Here is a 6,180-nt window from a genome sequence, read left to right on the forward strand (position 1 = left end):
CCTTAAGTAGCCCTCGAGGAGTCCGTTTATATCCGTCTGAGCTTTCAAAGATATACCGACCGTAGGTATCTTACTTACCATCAGATACCGACAGTCGTCTTCTAACATTACCGACCTTAAAATATCGGGTTTTCATCATCAGAAACAACCCGATTTCCGAGACCTCTTGCATTGCATTACCATAACGAGAGAAATTGCTCTTGTGACTCGGAATGAACCTTTCTCGGTGGAAGAAAGGAATAGCGATGGATTCCTATGAAGCATTCAGGAACAAGAAGATTCAATCGGACGACGAATTCATACGTGGTCCAAGGAAATAAAAGGTCCGCTTCCACGATTTAATCTATATCGAATCTGAATATCAGAATAGCTTATATAGTCATGATTCAATTCAGGTCCACTGACTTTTGATTGATTTCTCTTCGGATCTGATTGGAACATTTGAGAAGTAGGAAGACTTTGGCGGGCGATTCATAATTGGTATCTAGAATATCTATGTCCTAGGACATAAAATATGAATAATGAAGATAAATGAAATATATATCTAATCTAAGAATTTTGAGGCTGTACACCTAATTTTTTTTCCTGGGATTGTAGTTCAATCGGTCAGAGCACCGCCCTGTCAAGGCGGAAGCTGCGGGTTCGAGCCCCGTCAGTCCCGACCTAGGATCCGATGAATCGATCAATTCATCTCTGTAGGGGGGGGCTTAGGATCTAATTCCCAGCAGGAGGATCCTTCTTTCGTTTCGCATTTCTCATCGGACAAATCAAGGAATCCAAATTACAATAACTAGTACCGATTGATGGAGGAGATACATATGTAGGTTGGTACAATCGGGGGTATCACCATATTAAGCATATTAAGTAAGGATTCAAAGAGAGACCGTACAGGTCTGGCTTTTTTCGATTGTTCCTGGCCTGGCCCATCGAATAGAGTAGCAATTTCTTTCCCGGGAGCACATAACATTTTCTTTTTTTTTACGATACGCAATTAACTTAACATAGTTACCCCCACAGAGTACTTTTCAGATTCAACCTACCCTTTCTTTCTAGCTCCGAATTTCTTTTCTTCGCTACACCTATTCTTCTTCCAATAAATTCGAAATAATCGTCAACTGCTCTACTCTAATTCATAGGTTTTTTTGTATTGATCCCGGGATCTATCGATACAATAGTATGGGCATAAAAAAAAAGCAACCAAGTCATCCCTTAGCACAAGCACTAAGTAAGCAAGCTACCTTTTTTTCTATAAGAAAAAATAACCCCAAAAATATTGAATGACTGAGCACTCAAATCCTATCGCGAGTCTTGATACATAGTCTCTTAAGTCCTTTCCACAACTCCTAATTTGATTCTCCATCGGCCCATCCAATCTAATTCACGACTCAGTCAGTAGACACTACACTAGTAGGGTAGTCAGTTATGTAATTAGTAATTTAGAAACCAAAAACCCCTTCTTGGATCCTAGGAGCAAGGATTTACAGTCCTTTAGAACAACCTTTTGATCCCAAGATTTCCGGCCCCTTACTTTCGTATTTTTTAATATAACAATTGAATCTGACTACCCAAGTCGATCCTATTGGCATAGGGCAAACGACGGCGGGATCTCGGTGCCTTTCTCTTGCTCTTGAAAGAATAGAAGTTGAGTTCGAGTTGTTATCATGCCGGATCAGAAAAGTAAAAAGCCATACTAAGAGCCAGCGGACCTGCTCACGGGAGTCAGGCCTGTTCTGTAGTGGGCTGGGCAGACGTAGCAGGGCCATCTGAAAGAATATAGGAAAAAGAGCCGCTGGAGAAAACCAATTACGCCGGGTTCTCAATTCCATGGAGTATGTAGTGAGTTTGAATTTACCCGGTTAGCTAGAAGGTTCCTTTCGCTACCGTCCTAAGGTTCAACCAACCGTTGGTTTGCTTTAACAAGATTTCACTGAAGTGAACCCGACGCGAAGTTGGTGAAACCCGAGCGTAGCTAATGAAAGGGAATACCTAAAATTAAAACAGAACCTACTATAAGCCCTGAGAGCCAGCAAGCAAACCCCCCTGACTCTCTAAAAAAAAGCCTGCGTAGTAAACTCCTTGTTTGTTTTCTTTCCGATAGCTGCCGTTTTTCCAGTTTTCAAGTCAAGCGAGAAAGCAAGTGGAATAATACTTTCCTTTTTTCGGCCATTTCTCAGCAATAGCTACCTGAATGGAAGCAAGCTACCTTCGGGGATAAGAAGAAGAGTGGTCGAAGACTACGAGTCGAAGCTAAGACCAATCTAAGCCAATATCCCTCAGCTGGAAACTATCTAGATAGCTTTTTAGCGCTTAGCTACTTTATCCTTCTGCGCCGCTAGCGCTACTACTCCTAGTGATAGGAATAACCTACTCTTTTTCGAGATAAGGCCAATCTCGTCTCGGACCGGTGACGTATTCTAATGATCTGGATCTCTGGCTTATCTGTTACTTGACGGATTAAATTTCGGCTAGTGGGATTTAAGTGACGATAATCAGGGAAAAGGGTTGATTGGCTCTGATCGATACCATCTAAAAGTGCTTGCTTCATCCATTCGTTACTGGTTATTCTTACTAAGTTTCGCCTCTAGTGACTCTTGGAATCATGCGCATGGCTCCATGTCGGCCTTAATTTGGCGTCGGTGTAACGACCGGTGCAAGTAACAAATACTACCTACGAGTCTCATTCTCTCGCATTCGTCCTTACCTGTGTTCTATTCTATTGATCCAGTTTAGGCAGCTTTCAGTCTCTATAAACTTGATGGAATATTTCTTACACAAGATACGAAGTCATCAATCAATGGCATGAAGGAGTTCAATCAGGAACAGAAAGACTTTATTTAGGGTCAGATCACAATGGGTAAGCAAGCAAGCCTTGCAGTGTGACCGCAACTTGCTAGCCGACACCGGCTACCGCAAAGAGTTCAGTGTAAAAAAAAAGCTAAAGAAAAGACCCTTCCATTATTATACTGAATATTACCTTTAAACCCCTTACGCAATGAAGCAAAGTTCAGAACTTTAGTCAGGGTCAACTCAAGATAACTCTTTCATCCGTCGAAGCAGAGACAGGAATTGCTACTTGAACTAGAAAGCATACTACTTAGATAATATCGTTCCTTGCCTACGGGATGTGTACATGAATTACTATTATCTAAGTAGTATGCTTTCTAGTTCAAGTAGCAATTCCTGTCTCTGCTTCGACGGATGAAAGAGTTATCTTGAGTTGACCCTGACTAAAGTTCTGAACTTTGCTTCATTGCGTAAGGGGTTTAAAGGTAATATTCAGTATAATAATGGAAGGGTCTTTTCTTTAGCTTTTTTTTTACACTGAACTCTTTGCGGTAGCCGGTGTCGGCTAGCAAGTTGCGGTCACACTGCAAGGCTTGCTTGCTTACCCATTGTGATCTGACCCTAAATAAAGTCTTTCTGTTCCTGATTGAACTCCTTCATGCCATTGATTGATGACTTCGTATCTTGTGTAAGAAATATTCCATCAAGTTTATAGAGACTGAAAGCTGCCTAAACTGGATCAATAGAATAGAACACAGGTAAGGACGAATGCGAGAGAATGAGACTCGTAGGTAGTATTTGTTACTTGCACCGGTCGTTACACCGACGCCAAATTAAGGCCGACATGGAGCCATGCGCATGATTCCAAGAGTCACTAGAGGCGAAACTTAGTAAGAATAACCAGTAACGAATGGATGAAGCAAGCACTTTTAGATGGTATCGATCAGAGCCAATCAACCCTTTTCCCTGATTATCGTCACTTAAATCCCACTAGCCGAAATTTAATCCGTCAAGTAACAGATAAGCCAGAGATCCAGATCATTAGAATACGTCACCGGTCCGAGACGAGATTGGCCTTATCTCGAAAAAGAGTAGGTTATTCCTATCACTAGGAGTAGTAGCGCTAGCGGCGCAGAAGGATAAAGTAGCTAAGCGCTAAAAAGCTATCTAGATAGTTTCCAGCTGAGGGATATTGGCTTAGATTGGTCTTAGCTTCGACTCGTAGTCTTCGACCACTCTTCTTCTTATCCCCGAAGGTAGCTTGCTTCCATTCAGGTAGCTATTGCTGAGAAATGGCCGAAAAAAGGAAAGTATTATTCCACTTGCTTTCTCGCTTGACTTGAAAACTGGAAAAACGGCAGCTATCGGAAAGAAAACAAACAAGGAGTTTACTACGCAGGCTTTTTTTTAGAGAGTCAGGGGGGTTTGCTTGCTGGCTCTCAGGGCTTATAGTAGGTTCTGTTTTAATTTTAGGTATTCCCTTTCATTAGCTACGCTCGGGTTTCACCAACTTCGCGTCGGGTTCACTTCAGTGAAATCTTGTTAAAGCAAACCAACGGTTGGTTGAACCTTAGGACGGTAGCGAAAGGAACCTTCTAGCTAACCGGGTAAATTCAAACTCACTACATACTCCATGGAATTGAGAACCCGGCGTAATTGGTTTTCTCCAGCGGCTCTTTTTCCTATATTCTTTCAGATGGCCCTGCTACGTCTGCCCAGCCCACTACAGAACAGGCCTGACTCCCGTGAGCAGGTCCGCTGGCTCTTAGTATGGCTTTTTACTTTTCTGATCCGGCATGATAACAACTCGAACTCAACTTCTATTCTTTCAAGAGCAAGAGAAAGGCACCGAGATCCCGCCGTCGTTTGCCCTATGCCAATAGGATCGACTTGGGTAGTCAGATTCAATTGTTATATTAAAAAATACGAAAGTAAGGGGCCGGAAATCTTGGGATCAAAAGGTTGTTCTAAAGGACTGTAAATCCTTGCTCCTAGGATCCAAGAAGGGGTTTTTGGTTTCTAAATTACTAATTACATAACTGACTACCCTACTAGTGTAGTGTCTACTGACTGAGTCGTGAATTAGATTGGATGGGCCGATGGAGAATCAAATTAGGAGTTGTGGAAAGGACTTAAGAGACTATGTATCAAGACTCGCGATAGGATTTGAGTGCTCAGTCATTCAATATTTTTGGGGTTATTTTTTCTTATAGAAAAAAAGGTAGCTTGCTTACTTAGTGCTTGTGCTAAGGGATGACTTGGTTGCTTTTTTTTTATGCCCATACTATTGTATCGATAGATCCCGGGATCAATACAAAAAAACCTATGAATTAGAGTAGAGCAGTTGACGATTATTTCGAATTTATTGGAAGAAGAATAGGTGTAGCGAAGAAAAGAAATTCGGAGCTAGAAAGAAAGGGTAGGTTGAATCTGAAAAGTACTCTGTGGGGGTAACTATGTTAAGTTAATTGCGTATCGTAAAAAAAAAGAAAATGTTATGTGCTCCCGGGAAAGAAATTGCTACTCTATTCGATGGGCCAGGCCAGGAACAATCGAAAAAAGCCAGACCTGTACGGTCTCTCTTTGAATCCTTACTTAATATGCTTAATATGGTGATACCCCCGATTGTACCAACCTACATATGTATCTCCTCCATCAATCGGTACTAGTTATTGTAATTTGGATTCCTTGATTTGTCCGATGAGAAATGCGAAACGAAAGAAGGATCCTCCTGCTGGGAATTAGATCCTAAGCCCCCCCCTACAGAGATGAATTGATCGATTCATCGGATCCTAGGTCGGGACTGACGGGGCTCGAACCCGCAGCTTCCGCCTTGACAGGGCGGTGCTCTGACCGATTGAACTACAATCCCAGGAAAAAAAATTAGGTGTACAGCCTCAAAATTCTTAGATTAGATATATATTTCATTTATCTTCATTATTCATATTTTATGTCCTAGGACATAGATATTCTAGATACCAATTATGAATCGCCCGCCAAAGTCTTCCTACTTCTCAAATGTTCCAATCAGATCCGAAGAGAAATCAATCAAAAGTCAGTGGACCTGAATTGAATCATGACTATATAAGCTATTCTGATATTCAGATTCGATATAGATTAAATCGTGGAAGCGGACCTTTTATTTCCTTGGACCACGTATGAATTCGTCGTCCGATTGAATCTTCTTGTTCCTGAATGCTTCATAGGAATCCATCGCTATTCCTTTCTTCCACCGAGAAAGGTTCATTCCGAGTCACAAGAGCAATTTCTCTCGTTATGGTAATGCAATGCAAGAGGTCTCGGAAATCGGGTTGTTTCTGATGATGAAAACCCGATATTTTAAGGTCGGTAATGTTAGAAGACGACTGTCGGTATCTGATGGTAAGTAAGATACCT

At 41.7% G+C, this 6,180-nt stretch overlaps 2 non-coding genes across 2 annotated transcripts; one reads left to right on the plus strand and one right to left on the minus strand.

Annotated features, from left to right (window-relative positions):
* Window positions 1–587: 587 nt before the first annotated feature.
* On the plus strand, window positions 588–661 carry TRNAD-GUC (transfer RNA aspartic acid (anticodon GUC)). Its single transcript has one exon. It is a non-coding gene; the product is annotated as a tRNA-Asp (tRNA).
* Window positions 662–5,582: 4,921 nt separating this feature from the next.
* On the minus strand, window positions 5,583–5,656 carry TRNAD-GUC (transfer RNA aspartic acid (anticodon GUC)). The gene has a single exon. It is a non-coding gene; the product is annotated as a tRNA-Asp (tRNA).
* Between the last annotated feature and the right edge of the window lie 524 nt (window positions 5,657–6,180).

This window comes from Cicer arietinum, chromosome 3, assembly GCF_000331145.2.
Source record: "Cicer arietinum cultivar CDC Frontier isolate Library 1 chromosome 3, Cicar.CDCFrontier_v2.0, whole genome shotgun sequence".
Classification (NCBI taxonomy): domain Eukaryota; kingdom Viridiplantae; phylum Streptophyta; class Magnoliopsida; order Fabales; family Fabaceae; genus Cicer; species Cicer arietinum.